General features: G+C 42.5%; 1 protein-coding gene across 25 annotated transcripts in view; it reads left to right on the plus strand.

Moving 5' to 3' along the window:
- nfasca (neurofascin homolog (chicken) a) overlaps positions 1–24,092 on the plus strand; it is a 167,193-nt gene that overhangs the window by 65,603 nt on the left and 77,498 nt on the right. For 24 of the 25 annotated variants that reach the window (XR_005206239.1, XR_005206233.1, XR_005206235.1 and 21 more), the window contains one exon: positions 13,014–13,075. The exons of the other annotated variant lie outside the window; for it this stretch is intronic. The gene's annotated coding sequence lies outside the window, so the exon portion shown is untranslated. The remainder of the gene's footprint in view (positions 1–13,013; positions 13,076–24,092) is intronic. 25 annotated transcript variants of the gene reach the window in all.

The following is a 24,092-nucleotide window of genomic DNA, read 5'->3' on the forward strand; positions in this document are numbered from 1 at the left end:
CACACACACACACACAAACACACACACTGAGATAAAACACAGTGATTGCACTTTAGCTCCATCCCTTTCAGGCCTGTATGCTCTTCCTCTCTCACCCCCCCCCCCCCCCCCCCCCCCCCCCACACACACACACACACAGACACACACACTCCTCAGATGCAATGCTTTGATAATGGCAAACACACCTCCAGCCTCACACTCCCGCTGGGGTTGGTCTCCCCATTCACCTCCTCCTCCTCGTCTCCATCCCTTCTTACCCCCCCAACTTCATATCTCCCTCCTCCCTTCCTCCTTCCTCCATCCCTCCTACCCCCCTTGTGGGGCTGTTGCTAAGGAGCCCTGGCGACCGGCGAGTTTTCTAATTGGACGAGGAGGAACGGAGGTGGAGGGGTTGCTGGAGGGACCGGTGCGTTGGAGGAGGAGCACAAAGTAAGATCCAGATGTGCTAATGAGGCGGCGTGTTGAACCCCCGACGTCGCCACAGTTGGCGATGGAGGCATGGAGGACAAGATAGGATGCATGGATTGATTGATAGATAGATGAAAAAAGTGAGGAAAGATAAGAGGAGAGGAGAGGACTGAGTGAAAGAGGGGGAAGGAGTGATAGGTGAGTAGAAAGGACATGGACCAGGAGTGATGGTGAAATGATATAATATAAAAGATGGACTGATGAAATAGGTTAAAGAAAGGAAGAGTGAAGAGGGAGTGGGTTTAGCATTAGATGGAGACAAACAACAATTAAATATGACGAGATGATGCTGGCAAAGAGAACAAAAGACTGACAGAGATGAAAATAAAGGAGAGGAGAAGGAGGCTGAAGGAAGAGAGAGGTCATTTAAGACAAGATGGGGAGTGTGAGTGGCGGTGAAGGGTCGAGAGACGAGAAGAGAGAGAGAGAGAGAGAGAGAGAGAGAGGGCTAGACTAACCTTTCATTTATTCTGGCACAAAGGAACATTACCTCTGGACACAAACACACACACATCATGTGTATCATGTGAGGCCCTGCCATTGACGGCTCATTTCCTAACCTTAAACTGAAACTAATTCTAATCTTGAACCCAAACTTTAATCTTAAAAGAACCTGTTTGGGCATGTTTATTCCAATTTCACTAACACTGTTTGTATAAAGCAGTGTACCTTTTTCCCCATACACAATCACTGGCAACAATTTAACAGGCCAACCTGCTCTGCCACCTGAGCTACAGACGTTATAGGCTATAGGTGTTCTACCTTCCAAGCAGCAATTTGTTTCCAGTTCTATTAGAATACAGTGGAACTCATTGTTACGGATGTCACAAGAACCGATACTTCGGTACCCAGTCGATGTCAAAATTCTGAAAACATGAAAAACACTCCCCGTCGAATAACGGTGTCCCGGCGTCCCGTCGTCCCAGGCACGATAGAAAATGTGTTTGCGACGCACACTGCTCTATTTAGCACCGACCAGATCAGACCCACCATGATTTTACAAATCATTTGTCAGGCAACATCAGTGTCAGCCTTTACATGTGCAATGGTTATCTAGTCCGACATGGGCAATTTCGTCCTCTCCGTCTTTGTGAGGACATTCACTGGAAGCATGCACACACGCACTCACGCACGCACAGGTAGGCCGGCTGCAGTGAGGATTCGGCCTCAATAAGCCATTTCCAGCGGAGCAGAGCCGCAGTAGTCCTGTCATAAGCCTCTGGCTGAGCCTTCAGAGCCGACCTAACATTTATTTAACCTCTAGCTGGCTGCAGCCGTCTCATCTGCTACACTGCAAGCTCACTGAGTCACTGCTGCTGTCTGACGGCCTGCTTGTGTGGATTCAAAGCTAAATGCTGTACAATATAAAAGAGCATTATTACATATGGAGAAAATAACTGTCACATTGAAATAATGACTACATGATATGACTACAATACAGCATATAAACAGATGGTTACATCATGTATAAATCAGTGTGGAGTGGTAGACCTTTTGTTCTTTGATATTTTTATACTATATATTGGAAAGCCTTTTAAAGTGCCGGTAAACACATTTGGGTGGCTGCCAGCTCCCAGTGGGTGGGGTGTGGTTTTTGACTGTGAACACTGAGCCTGAAGGGATCACTAAATAGCCTCTTTGTATGTCATGAATACGTGATGTCGTGACAGAGGTGAGAGGGGACGGTTTTAGTGTGATTTGGATGTCAGCGGGAGGTCTTCAATATTTCAGATGTAGTACAGTATAGAGGAGGAGGAGGGTTCTCTGCAAACAAGTCCTGGTCATTTTAGTTTTTAATTATTGCTTTTGAGCTGTTAATAAACAGGAAGTCTGACGCACGCTAACACTATCAAAAAAGCATTTTCTTTAAAGATTCTCCATACAACATTCAGAGCATTAATTTGGCATCAAACATCTGTTGTCTATGTAAAGATATTGAGGACTAATGTCTACCTGAGCAGAGAATGAAGTCTCTTCTCCTTGCTTTGTTGTTTCTTTGTTGTTGTTGACATATCTGGGCTGGCCGTTGTGGAAGCATAGCACCCACCTTTCAGTTCCCCCCCAGGTTAACACTGTTAGCGTTGTTAGCACTGTTAGCACCGTTAGCTGTGAGCCGCCGGCTCAGCCGTCACCATGTTGACAAACCGTGTAAAGACAATAGAAATGCTCCCCATCTTGCATTTAGCACCTTTACCACATAAGTATGGTTTTTACACAAATATCAAACAAGTGTCAGCATGTCCAACTATGTTCACATTAGGTGAAATCACATCTTATTGGAGGAAGTCAAATATTGGCCAAACCATAGAGGTACTGTATTGATGTGAGGCCAGGTGGTGAGATGATGTGGAGAGCTAAATGAGTTTTGGCTTATACCTCAACTCAGCTTTTATTTCATTGTTTTTGAGAGGAAAGGGAATGCAGGAATATATACTGTACACATTTTGAGTTTCGTAATAATAATAATAATAAATAGAATGGCACTTGGAGAGCGCAGACCTCCCCCTCCTCTCCGTTCAGCTTGCGCCATCATCCACGTGTATTTTTGTCACTCATCTAAACCGTCGTCGTTACTCTTTCCAACAATCACCAAGTGTGCTTTGGTCGAACTCAACTGTAATTTCACCGAGTTTAATGAGAAAAAATGCCGAATCTACAGTCGTAGTCGTAGGCGGGGTCATGCGTCATCAATGCGTCATCCGTTACACTGTGAATGTGTTATACCCAGATGTTTTAATGCTCAGGCTGATCGGAATTCTTAAACATATTCCTGAATTCGGATCATGATCCGGATTGCCACCAAAATCGAATGGATTGTTCATTGTGCCACACCCCACCCCTCCAAAAAATGGCATTCAAATCCATGTCGGACTTTTGGAGTAATCCTGTTAACGGACAAACCAACAAACCAACAAACCAATGCCGGTGAAAACATAACCTCCTTCCTAGGCCTTCGGCCTTGGCGGAGGTAATAATGAAATAAAAGTACAGATAATAAAATAAGATAAAAACAGATGGAACACAAACTGACATTAATAAAAAGCCTTTTTTAAAAAGGTTTAAGAAGCGATTCGTCACTGATTCTGCAGCCTCAGACCCTGAGGCAGTGAGCACCGTAGCCGAGGGGCCCTGAATGCAACAGCACGGTCACCTTAGTGAAGAAGGAAGGTTAAACGCACTTCAGCCGCCTCGCAAGTAATAGTAGGCCTGTCCGGTGCTCACAGAGTACGGCAATCTAGTAACAGGAGAGACTTCAGAGAGCAGTTCCAAAGCACACTGGAGCACACGGATTTAAGGCAGTAAACTTTATTAAAGACTAACGTTTCGACGTTAGTCTTTAATAAAGTTGACTGAATATCTGAGGCTGCACTCTGGCACATAGGAGAGCAGCAATTCAGCAACATAACCGGGAGCCGGTCCAGTAAAGTGTTGGAGTGTATGCTTTCATCTGATGAACTAATGCTTCTGTTGTTGGGTATAAAACAACACATTTCATTATTTTGTAAAAATAATATCAGTGCTCAACCGCTGCTGCTTTTCACTTAAAATGCAATAAGCCTGGGTAGATAAACTGGCCTATAGACTAACATCTTGTGGTCTTCATTCACATTAGTACATCTTTCATGTTATGAGCCCTCCTGTCTTCTTTCAACCCTGCTTTTTCTTTTCCTTTCCTTCTCTTTCACATTCGTTTTGCTCCCTTCATCCTTTCAATCCTAATCTATTCATGTTACAACCCTTTTACTCTCCTCTCCTCCCTCTTCTCTCTGACTCTGTCACAGTTATTTTCACAATCACGAATCCAATTTGTTCACTTTTTCTCAGCTCACATGGAAACAACATTGTATTCACTACCACTAAAAAATACCCTTATTTACCCTCGTGCAACACATCAGTGCTGAAATCACCAGTCAGTGCTCTGTGTTTCTTTCTCTTTCATCTCTCCTCTTCCTCTCTCCTCTAACACCACATCTTCTCTGTCTCGCTGTTTCTATTCTCTGGTCTTATCTGCTGATGATGTCTCGCTGTCTACGTCTTTAACCTCTTTCCCTCTCGTCTCTCCTCCCCCAGCCTCCTTCTCGTGTGATGGGTAGAAACTGACAGGGGGTAACAGAGTGATTGGGGTCCCCCCCGCCTCTTGTATTTCCTGTTCAGACAGCGTGAGCTGCAGAGGATTTGGATGGCTTGACATGATGTGCTCTTGATTTCTGCTCTGCTTGTTTTTTCTTGTGTGAAGTGTTTTTGTGTGTAAATACTCTTAAACCTACAGTACTATTGTGGATATGGTCATCTAGTTACTGTAGCATAATGGGAAATACATATAGCTGATTATCATCAAATCATATTGGTCTGGTATCTGATATGACACACATGGTGCAGTCTGACTGATTTGATAATTATCATTCCAGTGATCATAGTGTCAGCTCATTTCAAGCCGTCCTTTAATGCCTCACACGCCACCGCGGTGTGGTTTGTGATATGTGATTACCATTTTCATGGAGGACATTTGGACTTGTCATAGCAAGGTGTAACAAATAGCATTAATGATGGCTCTGTGAGAGTTTCATTTAGGAGGGGGTTGAGGGGGGGACCAGAAAGCAATTACAGGGATCCCTGGAACTGAAACACCTAAATGGAATGCAGCCATGATTGATTGTTAGTAATTCAAGGTAGGTCAAAAATGTCTGCCGTGAGGAAGGTCGCCAGCTCGTAAACTCAACCTTTACTTTCCATTCATTTTACAAACTGTAGCTGGAGTCTTCAGAGTCCTCCAGATGAAACAACAAAGTGAATTGATTGTACCTGCCCCTTTAGAACAACATGTAGAAGCACCCGTATACCCGTATCATTTGTTTGTATCTTCCAAAACTGTCAACTGCTTTATGATGTGACAACGCTATGGTTACGGTTTGATTAGGTTGAGGGAAAAATCATGGTTTGAGTTAAATTAAGTAGTTAAGACTAGGGAAACATCGTGGTTTGGTTCAAAATGACTATTTTGTGAAGCTTAAAGCTGAAGTAGGCGAGATTGGAGCAAATATGATAAAAAAAAAGTTATGTTTAGAAAACGCTATAAGTCACTATATCCTGACAGTAGTACATGAAACAGGTAACCTGAAAAAAATCATGTTCCTCTGTGTCCTCCGGTGCTCCTAACGGCATCTGCAAGATTTCACAGACTGGAGGAAAACAAGCAGTAAGAGCTGATCTGCTGTCCATCTGCCGTCTACGAGAGCCGGCTGTCAATCACTCGCAAACTCCGACCAAACGGTCAAACTAGGCAGCGCTGATCAAATATGAATCAATATTCTGTTACGTTAATGCCTATTTCTCTCCTCAGATGTTTTCAGAATCATCTTGTAGTGCACGGTTTAGCTGTAAAATTAGAAAGTTTGTGACGCGGCAGCCATGTTGAAATCTGTTGAAGGAACGCCAAGTTCCGGTCACATGACCGGAGCACAGCCAATAGGAACGCTCTCTCTCAATGAAATTACCTGTGATTGGTCAAAGGGCTAGATTAAAGCCTGAAAACAGAGCCATGAGGAGGTACAGAAGTCTAGTTTTCTCTCAGAACACTTGAATTACAATATGCTGAAAGGTTATTATTGAATTTTTGCCCAATGATGCCAAAAATATACTGCCTACTGAAGCTTTAAGAGACTTTTGTCATCAAACACTTGGTTATGGCACAATCGTAAAAAGTAACCAACGTCGGTTGGAAAGGGGAAATGAACATTTTTGTGTTAAAGTTTGATGTTTTCTTGTTAGTTGTATACAAACTTAAGTTGTAGGAGACAGGGTTGCTAGATTACTACAGTGGACGTCATACAACATTCTTGTATCAAAGCCAAACTGTTGTTTAAAGTGCAGGTTATGGGAAGCCACTGGTAACGGTGTGGGAAGTTGCTGTAAAGGAACTATATGTGGTCTATAGGTCTGTCAGAGAGCTGCTGGTTGAGAGATAAGATTTCTGCTTGTGCATGAAAGATCGTATGTCCATAACTGGTCTGTACTGAGCATGGCTGGTATTGTCATTTTTTTGAGAATTTGTGCAGATTTATCACAATTGGAATCCCTGCTAGTATTTCCTTTTTACAAATTAGTGATTGGTAACCTTAAGTTAATAATTCTTGCATGCAATTGATGCCCAGATGTGGCATGTGCATGCTATTGCAGGCCATTTCAATACCATAATTCAAGCATACTGTCGTAGTAGTTATACAGCAGCAGCAAGATTAATACTGACGGGTTCCGTAGTTTCTATATCAGTGCTTTTTCACCTTTTCCACCCCAAAAACACTGAATATTTGGAATGTTTTGTTTTTTGTCGTTCAGATATTTTGATTAAAAGCACAGCACATCAGCTTCAGTCCATGTATTCCACCAGTCAATCAACTTTACATCGTGTCCTCTGTCCCCCTTTTACGGCTTCCCTCCTCTGCTGTTTCTCTCTTCTCTCTTGCTTGACCCTCTGGGACATCAATTTAAGTCTTTATCACCTGTCTTTCTCTCTGTCCATCCCTGTCTTCCCCTCCTGCTCTTTTTCTTTTCTGTCCAAACCAGTGAACCTGCTCGTCTCCCCACTGCATCCCTACTTTGTGTCCTCTCCCACTCTCTCTCTCTTTCTCTCCGTTCGCTCTTTCTTTCCCTTTCGGTTATAAGTAGGTCATTCTGCAACATCGAGCTACAGCTCCTGCCAAGCATGACATCCACATATACACATGTATTGCCTGGCAACCACGCGGTCCCCCCCCCAATCCTCCATCCTCATTTCTTCCATCTTACCTTCCCTGGATGTCGTGCTTGGTGCAGAGGGCTGGGTTTGCAATCTGACACCGCTGTGTTTTGTCCCTGCTCTGCTTCCGTAGAGGGGCTGAAGGTTAATTGAGCAGTGTTTTGTGGAGGAAGAGGGGGGGTTAATTTCATACATGCATACATAATGTGTCTATAAATGTCTTTAGATGTGCAGTGGAAGGGGACAGTCTTCAACGCTGAATCTAATCTGATCATTCTAAGGGAACTTAAGCATGTGTCATAGAGGTGAGATGTAGGAAGTAGGGTTGGATTCATCATCTCATTACGGCTTAGATCATTTGTGCCAAACTGTAATATCTTTAATATTAGATAAATTCCCTAAAGGTCCCATATCGTGCTCATTTTCAGGTTCATACTTGTATTTTGTGTTTCTACTTGAACATGTTTTCATGCTGTAATGTTAAAAAAACACATTGTTTTCCTCATAGTGTCTGCCTGAATATACCTGTATTCACCCTCTGTCTGAAACGCTCCGTTTTAGTGCATTTCAACAAAATTGCAACGGAATTGCGTTGCTAGGCAACAGTTTGGGTCCATGTTTACTTCCTGTCAGCTGAGGTTATTTACATACACTTCAACAGGAAATAAACTGGGACCCATTTAGAATGTTTACTTTTAAAACATTGTAATGGTCTAAATATTGTATACTTGTGACATCACAAATGGAAAGAAATCCTAACGGCTTGTTTCAAACGCACAATTTCTGAATATGGGCTGTGTGTATTTCTCTGTATATTGAGCGTTTTGATACTTTCACAGTATTTATATAGGACTTAAACCTGCTTTATAATATAAAAGACATGAAAATCTCACTTTTTACAATATGGGACCTTTAAGTGTAATGCTGGGAAAACACTGTACGATTTAAGCCCAGCCCGTTTCTGACCAGATTTTTTAGCTCATTTTAGAGTCGGTCCAAATTTCAGCTTTGTCTGGCGTCATTTGCCGCGCAGTGTTTACGGAGGGAAGCAAGGAGCGATCGTGGCCCCGATCGAGTGCCTCCGACCGGCCGTCAGACGCTTGGATGAACTTCTGACATGTCAGAAATTTGTTGTTGTTCGTTTCAGGCTCTCGCACAGTTGAAGCAGAGCCATGTGTCGATTCAGTGCCTTCTTTCTAAGTGGTAAACAGAGTGTCTGAAAGTGGCAACACGTCGCGTCATGTGGACGGAAAATATGGAGGCCCGGTTTGGTCGCGCTGTGGTACCAGCATATGTGATGTTTCCTCCTCCTCCTATCACGACCGGTTTGAATGAGACAAAAGTTGGCAGACGTTGCCTTGTCAGCATTATTGTGAACCGTACTGGTGTAACGTTGCAGACCTCCGCTACCAAACAAACTTTGCAAACTTGCCTCGGAGCTATCACACAAATCTTTATTGACAATTGTCAATCGTCAGACCGGTCCACAGGGGCCGACGGGCTGTTTTATTTTATATATTACATGTACAGTATGAGGCTTGATGATCGGACCACACACATTACTCATAAAGTATGAGTTGGAATGAAATAAAGTAAACTAAAATCGTACAGCGTATGCTCGGCTTAACACACATTCCTTTATTTATCTCAGGAGGGAAAGAGCCGCAGAAACAGCATTCAGACTGCACCTGAAAGTTCAATTAAGACCATGGAAACAAACAACTTACTAGCTGTTTCCTGAGCTTTCAAATGCCTCTCACAGTTTTCCTCAGCGAATGGAGTTCGATAGAGAAATCTCTCCAGTATAAAGCTTTTTTTCCAGAGCTTTCAAAAGCATCTCAAGGTCTTCTTTAATGGATGGAGGTTGAATAAGGATTGTGAGATGTTGCTGAGCACTCCAGAAAAAGATAGTATGTCGTAGTTTTTTCTTCTTTTCGGTCAAACATTTAGACTTTTACTGCTTCTACAAATAAGTCACTGTAAGTTGTATTTTGTATTTGCCGAGGAAGTAGTATTAGTAGTATTAGTAGTATTAGTATTCCCATAAAACTGGAGGTAGGCGTGTTGAACAGTGAACAGCAACATTTTAGTTGCCAGAGTTCATGTTTGCTTGTTGTGTGTCTCCTGGATGTGATTTGCCCTCCCAGCAACCAACTCTCACACAGTAGATCTCAGATTTCAGAGCCCCTCACCAGCACATAAATGAATCACAGGTCAGAGTGCACCCTTTCAACGGCATTACCACGCAAGGATAATGTTGTCACAGATGTTAACATAAAATATATTCTGTGTGACCCGGCGTATAAGCAGGTTTGAAGCTTCTGCCTGTTGATTTTCATAAATGACCTGAAGTTAATGTAAGGTAGGAGAAACCTTCTACAGGACTGCTGTATGCTTTACAAAATGTTGGGTAACAAAGAAGAGAATATGTGATTTGTATGGATAAAACATGAAGACATGGTGATGGAACCCAAAGCTAAAGTACTTGTTAGTTATAGGATGACAAACTGTAATGATGGAAACAATACTGAACACATTTAGAAACAACATACTGTTTCTGTGCTGTCCCCGATATCTAATCTGGATCCCTCATTGCTACTACGATTATGTCGTTACACACTAACATGATCCCAACACCTCCCACACTTTTCCCAATTATCCCAGGAGCTCCTGAGAGTGGTTGTTATGGCAACCCCCCTTAAAGATCATCTATACCGAGGAAATGATGTCATTGTCACACAGACATCTCCCTCACAACCTCTTTAGCATGTGACCCGTGACCTTCTAGTGTGTGTATGAGCTATTTATCGCCATTGGCCTCTCAATGTGTGTGTGTGTGAGTGTGTGAGTGTGTATGTGTAATGGACTGGGTTCAGAGGCCATAGCTGGAGGGTGAATAGGAGGTTGGGGATGTATGGGGGTGGGAGGTAATATGCATGTATGGATGTGTACATCACACGCACACACACACACACACACACACACACACACACACACACACACACACACACGCAGACACACGCACACCCACACACACACACACACACACACACACACTCTTTATTGTCCCATGAGGCTGTTGAAAGTGGCTGAGAGAAAGCTACACTGGGGTGTGTTTGATGCAGGGCATCAGCAACATCAGTCGTTTCTTTATTCAACTTCACACATTGAGTGCAGACCAGTCTTTACTATTTACAGTCTGTGTGGAAACACACATAGTTTACTGCTGGACACATGCTTACACTGTATGCTGTAGGGGTGTAACGATACGTTTTTACAACGATACGACTTCCATGGTTCCGATAAGATACAATACGATACGATACGATACCATACCATACGATACCATACGATACCATACCATACCATACCATACCATACCATACCATACCATACAATTCAAGATTCGAGTAACATTTAACATTTCTTTACAAATAAAAGTGCTAAAAAAAACACGTTCATATAACATTTGTTGTCCTTATATACAAGGTGCAAATCCTTAGTATTGATACAATCGATTTTTGCGTTTCAAATCAATTTTATATCGATATACGTCTCCCGTGAAGGACAACTTGCAGAGTACCTATCGATGTAGTTGGATCATAGGAATATAAATTGATACATCGATGTAGTAGATGAATCGTTACACCCCTAGTATTCTGGCTTCTTCTGTTGTTTCATTTTGAAGAAACTTATCATATTAACCCTAACCCCAGCTACACAATCAATGTTTGATTCAGAACTTCAGGCGTGTTCCCAAGCCAGTGCTGCTGTGTATGTCAGTAGTAATATACAGCACTGCAGCCTTATACTCAGTCTCTTCAAGTAGGGCATACTACTATGTGCCCTTTGGCAACGCACTTAACCCAGTTAAACATTTTCCCCCCAGATGTTCAATATGTGCCATGTACTGTAAGCAGAGGGGGTGCACTGCTTAAACACATATTGGATGAACTCTTTAGTCATCAGATAAGGTTAAGGATGATGTAACAGCTTATAAATATTGATATTTTGAAAGTTTAACCACTCTAAATATAGTTTTTCTAACGTAGCAGATAGATGCATTCCATATAAATAATTGAATCCGTATCAAAGCAGTGGCATATCTGTAATGTATTCTTTACATTAGGTTACTAAGATAGACATACAATGGAATGAGCTTAAGAAGGCACAGTGAGTTAAATCTGCTGGTTGATTAAAAAAGGGAAATGGTTTTTTTTAGGACTAATTGAATTAACAACCTTTGCTCCATGCTAACATTGTAGCATATATATTGTTGAGTGATTGCATTGGATCCTGAGGACTAAGACTAGTGGAAAAATCCTAGTGGAAAAATAATGGTCTTTTTTTTTTTTTAAGACCTGCTACTCCTACTAGTATGTTCAGATGGCCGTTATCATCTATTCACATGGGTGATCACTGATACGAATACAAGAAAATTATGCCGACCTCTACTGGCCGTAGTAATTATGACGGGAGCAGAGGAGGAAGTCAGGTGACGTAGTATAAAAAGCAAGCCAGTTTGGGGTGACCAAACACAGGACTATCACCCAGGAGAGCGGTGTCCGTCTCCCGTGTGACATCAGAAAGTTGTTACATAACTTAAGTTTATTTTAACCCAAACCACGATCTTTTCCTAAACCTAACCCAGTAGTTCTGTTGCCGAAACATAAAGTTGTTTTGTTTCAATTAACAACGTTAACTTTCACTTTCTTTCACGACGTGGGGAGGTGCAGTTTGACCCGTCAGAAGCATTAGAATGGTACAACTGATAACGCCCATTCAATCAGCACTCCTCCATTCATTTTATCCATCAGTCTGTTTACAGGTCCTGGGGAGTGCTACTGCTTCTCCACAGGAAGCTGTGCAGTGTGATAATTGCCTCAAGTGATGTCAATTGGGTTGGTTGGAGGTAAAGACTACAAGTTTGGAAAAAAAATATATGTGTGGGTGTTGAGTTAGAAAGCAGTGAGCTTACCAGACCTCTGTAGCCCGCTCCTCATCTCTGCTTGAGGCTTGAGGCTCCAGGCTACATTAACCGCTACTAGCACAACACACCTGAACCTCTGACTGAACTGTAGGCAGGTTGGTGGTGCGTGGGTAAAGCGGCGGCTGAAAAGTGTTTTTTGCACAGTAACATATGGTTTCATTGTATTAACTGAATCACTGTAGCACAAAGTTTATTGGAGATATACAGTGTGTGTGTGTGTGTTTCATATTCCCATGGAGGATTTTCCACAGACCTCCAGGCAGGCTGTGTGTTAGTGTGTGTTTCAGTGTATGTGTGAGAGTGTGCAGCAGCAGCAGCAGCAGAAGCAGCAGCAGCAGCACAGACAAGAAGGACAAAAAGAAAGAGGGAAAGAGCATCCTGTGATCCTCAGGGCAGCGGCTGGCGTACAGACAAGCTCCTTGAAAGCACAAACACATAGTTGAAGAAACAGCGCTGCTGCAGACAGTCCTGAGGCGTGTGTGTGTGTGTGTGTGTGTGTGTGTGCGCGCCGCTGTCTGCTCTACTGTATTTTCTGCTTCTTCCTGAACTCAGACTTACACCGACTAATGAGCAGTCAGCACATATAACAGGAGTCTCCTCTTTAGACTGATTTCTGTCTCTCTTCACACACCTAACAGATTCAGTATTACACCATAGCCTGTCAGAGTGACCACTATTGTTGCTTATAGCCGACTTATAGCTTTCATATCTGTTGAACTCTGGTGTGATGCTTTCTGTTTAAACTGATGAAGGAACTGTTCGTTTGCCGATACAAGAGGTTTGCTATATTGTTTATTTGTTGTCTTTGTGTCTCATCAGGTCTATTAAGTGGTCACGACAGAGTGTGGACAGACTGAAGCTAAGTGTCCACGTCGGTGAACGTAAGTCAGTGTTTCTGTTCAATCAGTGCTGCATGTTAGACACGAGTATCCCCAAGAATACACTGTAGACTGCTACTATCTGCTTAGTCGTCAGAAAAGTAGCCCAACTTCTCATTCAGGAAATGGTTTTGTAAGTGTGGGTTTGTGTGTATTTGTATGTATATATACTGTATATGTATATATAAATTGGTATTTATCAGTATAATAGGGCAAACCAATTGTTCTGATAATAATAGGAATAAAAGTCTCTTGGATAATGGTATATTCAATGTTAGAGGTTTTCACTCATATGAACAGCTATGACAAAATAATAATTGAAACAGGAAAAAAAAAGTTTCAACCTACTTGTAATAAATTGAAACAACATTTGGCTTTGTTGGCCATCAGTTATCAGTCACTGCATGTTGAACTGAGCCTACAGACCTCGGTGTCTATATCTCAATCACACTACTCAGATGAGAGGAGATTCATGGGAAATATGTATCCTAACGTTTTGTTGGTGGGAAACTGCCCCAAAGGTACAAAAAGCAGTAGGCTTTAGGCAGTAGCCCAAATGATCACAACTCACCCAAAACAGTTGTTCTACGCCCCCATCTGGTAGGAGCGCATCATAAAAGTTAAAAAGGTTGTTCCCTCCCCGGTGCCCAGACCGAAGTCTGAACAAGGTCTGAACAAAGTCTGAACACCGAATTGCAGTTAAAGGGACTATTTGTAACTTTCAGAAATGCTTCTTAACAGCGACACCTGTGGCCGTGAAATCAACGAAAGTCAGCGTCGGGCTCGCGCTTGCTCGCTCTCAATATACCTGAACGAGCATCGCTCAAAACAGTGAGGCGACACACGTCAGCTAAAAGCACAACATCACACTATATTTCAGCTGCTTGGCAGTAATGTTAGCTGACCAGACGAAGGTCTCTCCATGAACATGATTTAGATCTGATCCTAGTGTTGGCTTTTCCTGCCTAAGTGCAGGCTGGGGCAGCGGGGCTCTCCAGCATGTCTCCCTGCTCTCTCCGCCCGCAGCCGGAGAGAGCAGGGAGACACCGGCACCCGGTCGGTAACGAGAAGACTACGTAACTCTCTGAAAAGCTCGGTCACTTCACAAGACACGGAAAACCTCTGTTGGTCTGGAGGAGCTGCAGCAGTTATTTCTGCACAAACGTCCCATGTACATTCACTAGATATTCTCAGAGCTAAACTAACTCTTCTGCAGTGTGGAGTGAGCGCGCGTTCACGTCTAGAGGTGGAGCGAGCTGAGCTGTCTGAGTGAAGGCGAGCAGGCAGAGGAGGAGGGTACAGCGAACGCGCATATGCGAGCGCGCATGTGTGCTTACAAAGTTACAAATAGTCCCTTTAAAGGAAAATAATTTAGGCAGATGTTAGCATCCAGGTGTCTGTAGCCAACAATGCTATTGGCACCCGACCCGGGCACACATTAGATACCGCATGTGTATGTATATTTTTTCCTAACCCTAACCACGTAGTTTTGGTACCTTAACCTAACCATGTGGTTTTGGTACCTTAACATAACCATGTAGTTTTGGTACCTTAACCTAACCATGTAGTTTTGGTACCTTAACCTAACCATGTGGTTTTGGTACCTTAACATAACCATGTCGTTTTGGTACCTTAACCTAACCATGTGGTTTTGGTACCTAAACCTAACCATGTACTTTTGGTATCTAAACCTAACCATGCAATTTTGGTGCCTAACCCTAACCATGTAGTTTTGGTACCTAACCCTAACCAAGTAGTTTTGTTAACTAACCCTAACCATGTAGTTTTGGTACCTAACCCTAACCAAGTAGTTTTGGTACCTAACCCTAACCATGTAGTTTTGGTACCTAAACTTAACCATGTACTATTGGTACCTAAACCTAACCATGTAGTTTTGGTACCTAAACTTAACCATGAACTATTGGTACCTAAACCTAACCATGTAGTTTTGGTGCCTAACCCTAACGATGTAGTTTTGGTACCTAACCCTAACCATGTAGTTTTGGTACCTAACCCTAACCAAGTAGTTTTGGTACCTAACCCTAACCATGTAGTTTTGGTACCTAAACTTAACCATGTACTATTGGTACCTAAACCTAACCATGTAGTTTTGGTACCTAAACTTAACCATGAATTATTGGTACCTAAACCTAACCATGTAGTTTTGGTACCTAAACCTAACCATGTAGTATTGGTACCTAAACCTAACCAAGTAGTTTTGGTACCTAACCCTAACCATGTAGTTTTGGTACCTAAACTTAACCATGTACTATTGGTACCTAAACCTAACCATGTCGTTTTGGTACCTAAACCTAACCATGTAGTATTGGTACCTAAACCTAACCATGTAGTTTTGGTACCTAACCCTAGCCATGTAGTGTTGGTACCTAACCCTAACCATGTAGTTTTGGTACCTAAACCTAAACATGTAGTTTTGGTACCTAAACCTAACCAAGGAATTTTGGTACCTAAACCTAACCGTGTAGTTTTGGTACCTAACCCTAACCATGTGGTTTTGGTACCTAAACCTAACCATGTCGTTTTGGTACCTAACCCTAACCATGTCGTTTTGGTACCTAAACCTAACCATGTCGTTTTGGTACCTAACCCTAACCATGTAGTTTTGGTACCTAAACCTAACCATGTCGTTTTGGTACCTAAACCTAACCATGTCGTTTTGGTACCTAACCCTAACCATGTAGTTTTGGTACCTAAACCTAACCATGTCGTTTTGGTACCTAACCCATACCATGTAGTTTTGGTACCTAAACCTAACCATGTAGTTTTGGTACCTAACCCTAACCATGTAGTTTTGGTACCTAAACCTAACCAAGGAGTTTTGGTACCTAAACCTAACCATGTAGTTTTGGTACCTAAACCTAAACATGTAGTTTTGGTACATAAACCTAACCAAGGAATTTTGAAACCTAAACCTAACCATGTAGTTTTGGTACCTAACCCTAACCATGTAGTTTTGGTACCTAAACCTAACCATGTAGTTTTGGTACCTAACCCTAACCATGTAGTTTTGGTACCTAAACCTAACCATGTAGTTTTGGTACCTAAACCTAAACATGTAGTTTTGGTACATAAACCTAACCAAGGAATTTTGGTACCTAAACCTAACCATGTAGTTTTGGTACCTAACCCTAACCATGTAGTTTTGGTACCTAAACCTAACCATGTAGTTTTGGTAACTAACCCTAACCATGTAGTTTTGGTACCTAAACCTAACCATGTCGTTTTGGTACCTAACCCTAACCATGTAGTTTTGGTACCTAACCCTAACCATGTAGTTTTGGTACCTAAACCTAACCATGTAGTTTTGGTACCTAACCCTAACCATGTAGTTTTGGTATCTAAACCTAACCATGTAGTTTTGGTACCTAAACCTAACCATGTAGTTTTGGTACCTAACCCTAACCATGTAGTTTTGGTACCTAAACCTAACCATGTAGTTTTGGTACCTAACCCTAACCATGTAGTTTTGGTACCTAAACCTAACCAAGGAGTTTTGGTACCTAAACCTAACCATGTAGTTTTGGTACCTAACCCTAACCATGTAGTTTTGGTACCTAAACCTAACCATGTAGTTTTGGTACCTAACCCTAACCATGTAGTTTTGGTACCTAAACCTAACCATGTAGTTTTGGTACCTAACCCTAACCAAACTGTGACTGAAAATAATAATTTAAAAAACAGAAAGTAATAAGTCAACTAAGTGAAGAATAAGCTTCTCACAGGACTCAAAGCCCAGTCTCCAGGGTGTAAATCCTGAGATTGATCCATTCATCCACCACAACCTGCTCCTTGCATATACTTTGTCACTCTTTGCATTACTACTAATACTACTACTACTGGGTGTGATAGCTGAATAGCTGCTGTGGAAGCAGCATGACACAAAGGGTTTATTGTATATGTGCGTATTCCTGCAGTTGCTTTTATACCAGTTTGTGATTTACTTTGATTGCTGGCTTGCTTGTACATACAGTATTTATTTATGTGTGTGCAGTAGCCATGAGGCTGTGGTGCTGAGGGTAATTGTGTGTGATGGGTGGGTGGAGGGCTATTTTTGGGCTGGTTGTAGAACAGAATTGGTGATGCTGTTTTGGGGTTATATATGGAGGTCAGAGAAATGGTTGATGGGGCAGATAACGTGTTAATGCCTCCAGCTCTGCCACTGTCTCAGAGAGATGAAAAGGGGGAGAAATGTACAGGATTTGTGTTTAGGACAAGCTGTTTCAGTAAAGAGGGAAAGAGGGTTTAAGTGAGAAATAAAATCCACCCGGACTTCTCATCTGCCTTTCATCATGCTAATTTGAAGTAGCATAGATCTGTATGACCTACATTACATGACTACATGCGTATAATATATGCAGTGAATATATAATGTATAAGAAGTGGGATTAAATGTAATGTAAGGAGTAGAGAAAAGAAGTATGGATGTATTAATTATGCAGACCTCCTCCAACACTTAAAGGGACTCTATGTAAGAATCAGAAATTGCTTGTTAACAGCGACACCTGTGGCCGTTAAGTCAACGAAAATCAGCGTCCCGTTGCTCGCGCTTGTGTTCGCTCTACATAGACATGAACAAGAATTCATATGTACTCTACACACACACACGCTCAGTGGGAAATATGGGCTTTTCCAGTTTGGGGACATGTTTACGCACAAAATGCACACTCAAAATTGAAATGAATACAGCGCTATTTTGCATCCTCAGCCCTCTCACCACTGTGTCTGTACCAGAAGAGCACCATTAGCACTCAACATCATCCAAAAATGACTCTAATGGAATCTCACAGTCACAGGAACAATGAAATAGTGGCAGTTGGTACAAAGACTGTGTGAGTGTCTGTGTGCACTGGGTTGGGGATGGGCTGAGTATGAATGCTGTCTCTGCATGGACAAAGAGGACGCACAACAATGAACTGAATGTGTAATTGCACATAGCTAAAGGAAAAGATGACAATAATGTTCTAAAATAAAACAAGAAAAGACCCGTCTGTACAATTGTGTTTGAAGAAATTCTACATTTCCAATAGACCTATGTCCTGTAAGGTCTGCAATATGTGATCTACTGTAAAAGAGCTCCCTCACAGAGCAGATCCTTTTGGGCCAAATCTGTGAAACCAGTTATTATATATGGTTGATTCCTTCTCTGAAACCAGGGAAATAGTCCTAAAATTGTACAAACTAAAATGGTTCATTCTACACATAGCCTGACAAGATTGGGAAAAATGAAATTCCCTGTGTTTATGATAAAACAATCTGTAGTCTTCTCTCATCTGAAATAATGGAAGAAGTCATATAATATTTAAAGAACGGTTTTCTGAACAGTCTCATTTAGCGAATTAATGCGGCTTCTAGAAATAGGTTAACGTTGTTATAATCGTTCTGTGTCATGATTTGCACTTTGAGCGTGCTCCTGGCAAAACTCATGGAAGGTCACTAAGCAGCGCTCACTGATACACCAGATACTGTAGACACACAGTGCAAATTAACATGGTAATTTTAGAAACCGCCTTCAACAGGCCAATCTGTTTCTGTTAGAGCCTGTAGCGCAAGACGCAGAAGGGAGAGAGACCAGACAGAGTTTCATCCATTTGTCTAATGGCTTCTGTGATGCACCCTTTGATGTAATGTTAGAAGAAGTACTCAGTGTGTGTGTGTGTGTGTGTGATGTGTGTGTGTGTGTGTGTGATGTTAATATGAGGTTGTGCACCTCAGGCTAAACTAAGGTAACTCTGACCTGGTTGTGTTTTGGCTAGTCTATGAGGTCACCTTGTGTGTGTGTGTGTGTGTGTCCCAGCATGTGTAAACCAATATGTAGAAATGTGAAAGCACCTACAATTGAGATACACTACTTCACTGTCAGAGCAGTCAGTCAATGTTTGTGTCCCCACCCTGTGAAACCTTTGCCCTAACAATTCGTTCTCACTCCCGCTTGGTCAGTGCCCCTCGGCGTCTGACACAGACGCACCGAGGCACCCTTTAGCGTCTGTATGAGACGCACCAGGCTTTCAACTAACTCCACTGTAAACCCATCTGCGTCAGTATTAGTTGGCCAGGGCAACTGATGTAGTTTAAAGGTGCTAAATACGGGATCGGGTGTGCAAACAATGGCAAAAGTGCTGACAGAGATAACAGTGTTTACCTGAGGGCGAACCGGAGGGTGGGTGCTACACTTCTGCGATGACACCGTCGGTCGGGACGGCGGCGTCGGTCGAAACGGCGTTATCAGCTGTAACCGCTGTATGAGAGCAGTGCAGAGCGGTGGCAGTGAGCTAACCAGTGAGGCACGCTCACATGCACTAACATGCAGTAAAAGCATGCTCGGCTGGCCCGTCAACAAAGCACAGAGACGCTCTGATTACAACACACACGGAGGGAAAGAGACTTCATTCTCTGCTCAGGTAGACATTGCTCTTCTATATCTTTACATAAACAATAGATGTTTGCTGCCACATTGATGCTCTGGATATCGAGTTAAGCTCCTTTGAATAGTGAGAAAAGCGGATGGCTTTGAAGGATGGACCGGCCAAACAAATACAGGACATTCACCCAGGAGACCGCTGTTCGTGTCCTGTGTGTGTGAAGCCAAGTCAGCGTTGAGTTATTTTACCGTAGTTTGGTAATGTAACTTCCAGACTTTACTAATGCCAGTTACGTAACAAGCCTACTTATTGTAACGCAAACCATGATGTCGCCAAGCTTTTTTTTTTTGCCTAAACTTAACCACGAAGTTGTTGCATAAGTAATCCTAAAAACTAAGTCAAGTTACGTTTGTTTTGAAAAGAGACTGTATGCATGTAACGAGCAGAAACTGTACGTTTCCTGTGAACAGCTGTACCTGACACATCCAAAACCGACATCAGAGGGCTGGAGTGTCTTGGGCCACTGACCATGTGTTGGTATTTGACCTCTGGCATAAATATCGATGGTGCAATCGGTGCAGCGCACCGGGGCCCAGAAGCTGTCAGGGGCCCAAAATCACATTCCTACACCGTGTCCACACTGAATCCATTCAAAACCCAACCGGTCGAGGCAGATGGCCACCCACCCAAGCTCCTGGTCCATTGAGGCGATTTTAAGGCGAGCAACAGGAATAAATAGAAACAGCTGGGTGACTGATAAAAGTTCAGCTCAAACTGACGTGCCATGTCGCGCTGCGTCACTCACTGCCAGGACATTCCAATAAAACAGGACATGGTTCTTAAGCAGTGTTGTTAATGACTTTGCGGAGCACAAGACCTGTAGGATAAACTTCTATTGTGTGAGTACTGGTTTCTATATGTTGCACTGTAATTGTTATGTGTCATATGTTGGAAAATTAGCACCTACTGTGATCTGTATCTGTGAGAACATCTGGCTGCTGAGTCCAGGGCAGGTTGTTAAATCAGTGTTGATACATTTGGCTCTCCGGCTGCAGCTCAAGTGATATTTCCCTCCAAACTAGCTTTTTTTACTGCTTGATTATGTAGAATCTAAGCTTTAGCTTTGCTTTAGTTATATACTTACCTTGAGCTTCATATTCTGAAATGGATGGATAGGTTAGATATTGGTGTTGAATTGGAATGCATTTTACAAGGTTCTCAAATAACTACAGTGGACATACCATTAGAGACTCATCATGTAATCAAACCCATTACAACACCATAAATAACTTGAACCAAACCTCTCTGTCGACAACTGCTGAACATTATAACCTACACAAAGACCATATTTGTGGCAGATGTGCTGTATTTCTGTTGCGTTAGATTGTGCAGTTGTACCTAATAAACTGGTTACGCTGGTAAACTTTCCCCAGATCTCTGATCACGGTCTGCTGTGTGTGCTGATGTTGTCTTTGGCGTGACTCCTCGACATTCTTAGGTCTCTGTCATTTTTACACATTTGTAATACTAGAGCTGATATGATATCTGAGTTTTGTATTTTGGGAAATACACTTATTCGCTTTCTTGCTGAGGGTTGGATGAGAGGATTGATACCGCTCTTGTATACTGAAGCTCACTCATAAACATGTTATCTGTCAACCAAAGTGTAAAGATTTTGCGGGGGAGGTAATGTGGGGGACTATTTCTTTGCCGGGCGCTGTGGCCTCCCTGAGTCTCCACTGGTTGCCTGGCAACCTCACGGTGACAACAAGACTCCCTGGTTCTGACCAAGAAATGGTCCCCTACATAAGTCCTCCAAAGTCCATAAGCATATTCCCCAAAATAACAAACTATTCCTTTAAAGCTTCAGTAGTCAGTATATATTCTGCCAAAAATTCCATAATAACCTTTCAGCATATTGTAATTCCAGTTTTCTGAGAGATAACTAGACTTCTGCTCCTCCTCATGGCTCTGTTTTCAGGCTTTAGAACATCTAGCCCGTGACGGGAGACTTTGACCAATCACAGGTCATTTCATTGAGAGAGCGTTCCTATTGGCTGTGCTCCAGTACTTGGCGTTCCTTCACCAGATTTCACAATAGCTGCGGCGTCACAAACTTTCTCATTTTACAGCTAAACCGTGCACTACAAGATGATTCTGAAAACATTTGAGGAGAGAAATAGGCATTAACGTAACATAATATTGATTCATATTTGATCAGCGCTGCCTAGTTTGATCGTTTGGTCGGAGTTCGCGAGTGATTGACAGCCAGCTCTCATAGACAGCAGATGGACAGCAGACCTCAGATCAGCTCTTACTGCTTGTTTTCCTCCGGTCTGTGAAATCTTGCAGATGCCGTTAGGAGCACTGGAGGACACAGAGACACGTAATTTTTTTCGTTTTATAAAAATAACTTTCTTTAATCATATTTGCTCCAATCTGGCCTACTTCAGCTTTAAGAGAAATGTGGAAGCATTTAAGACAATTCTACGGTTTGAAAAGTGATTTGCAATATTCATGCGATAAACTCGATTTGTTGAACTCGATTCTGCCAAAATTTTGTCATCAGACTGTGAAAATCTGGGTTATAGCTGCTATTTTCCAGCTGTGAGGTTCCATGTGAGGTATTATAGTAGTATGTGACGTTCACTGACCCTTTTCCGCGCCTGTTGTGCACTCAGACTCAGTGTATCACTGTGTGCTATCATTTATAATGCACTGCAGTGTGTAGAGAGGCTTCCACACGTGGGAAGAAACACTGACCTATTTCAGAGCTTACACTGCCATTCTCTCTCTTCTCTGTCCATCTCTCTCTCTCTCTCTCTCTTTCTTTCCTCCTTATCTTGATTCTGCTCTCTTTTCTGCTGGGAATAGATCTGCAATTCAAAGCAGATTTTTGTCTTAAGGCTCACGTTGGACAGTGTGGAATGCTTCTTTCCTAATCCCTTCCCTCTACAGTTCTTCCTCTCTGGTGTGTGTGTGTGTGTGTGTGTGTGTGTGTGTGTGTGTGTGTGTGTGTGTGTTGAAAAGAGTTCAGTAATTAACAGAGATGAGGTGATACTGGTCAGGTTTCACAACAGCTGGGCTACAGAGATATGTGTGCTTTTATGTATGTGTGTGTGTGTGTGCGTGTGCGCTGAGCAGAATGAGGTAGTGTCTACATCCATGTGTGACCATGTGCTGTACCTCCCTGTGCATTGCATCCATGCACGTTGTATGTGTGTGTGTGTGTGTGTGTTAGTGATTGGCACCTCATGCCAGCCAATGCGGGATATTAGCTCCCTAGGGGCAGATTAGCTATTTAGTTGGATAGTGTTGGACTGACATACCCCCAGATGGTTTATGCATAATGTTTGTGTGTGTGTGTGTGTGTGTGTGTGTGTGTGTGTGCAGGGGGATGGGGGTGGGGGGTAGGTGTTTGCAGGTTTTCGGGTGAAATGTGACTACTGCCCTCAGGCCAAAAAGCTGTTGCGTCTCCTCTGTTGTGAAATCAGTCCCAGAGATAAAGGCTGACAGTAAAACGTGTATTTTTTTACCATTTGGATCAATTTGTGTTGAAAACAGTTTGTACGATCATCAGGAAATCCTAATGGAACTCCACAGTTAAGTGCTGACATGCTTCACGCTGATCACTGTACAGTAGTATTATCACAATACTGGAATTTCTTCATACAGTACCTTGAAAAATATTGATCTTTGATACCATCTTGGATACCAACAAAGAGGGCATGAAATATATGATTTTTCTCAAAAGATAAATAACAGTGTGTGTGTGTGTGTGTGTGTGTGTGTGTCAAGGCGCGTGTCGGAGAGAAGAGAGAGCAGAAAGCTGGTACCCATGTGGCACTGTGGCTGCTAAGTTAACGCTCCCGGACAGGTGAACTGGAGACTCAGTTGGCTGTTGTGGTGCAGCTTGCGCAGCGCTGCATGCGAGGCACAAATCTTGTTGGTTAACGGTTAATAATCGGTCAACGAGGGTTGGTGATCGGTTAAGAACATTTTTCAAAATTAGCATCCCTAATGTGTGTGTGTATAAACCCTATGCAAAGGTGTGTTTTTATTGCTTATGAATTTATTTGTAAAAGGAAGACTTCTTTCAAAGAAAACATAATCTTGCTTTAATTAATAATACGTGAATAATATTAATTTATTATCTTTGGAATCATACTTTTGAAATCATAACAGTTGTGGTAATTGTCAGTATATTTAACATTTTAAATGAAGGATCTGAGTTCAGTTTTCACTGCAAAGGATATTACTTTGTTATTATTTTAATAGTAATTGAAGATGTCTTCATACAGTTGACCCAGTAACAGTTGACTGGGCGTGCCCAGTGCGGTCACAGTCCTCCTCAGCACCTCAACAGTCCTTTGTGCTATGTTACATTCTCCGCCCTCATTTTCCCATATTTTCCTGGAGATTTGAAACGGTGACCTTATGGTAACCCCCCCACCCCCACTGTCCCTACTGATTATTAGTTTTAATTTATCCTGTTGTCATAGCTTTGAGCTCTGGTGTGATTTGCCGCAGAGTGCAGGATTGATCTTGGTGGGAGATGGCAGCGTGGAGGACGGGGATTAACAGTGGGCAGGTGGTCCCGCTACGGCTGCCGGTACACAGACCTGGCTGTCGTGTGGAGG

Source organism: Sebastes umbrosus, chromosome 1, assembly GCF_015220745.1.
Source record: "Sebastes umbrosus isolate fSebUmb1 chromosome 1, fSebUmb1.pri, whole genome shotgun sequence".
Taxonomy (NCBI): Eukaryota; Metazoa; Chordata; class Actinopteri; order Perciformes; family Sebastidae; genus Sebastes; species Sebastes umbrosus.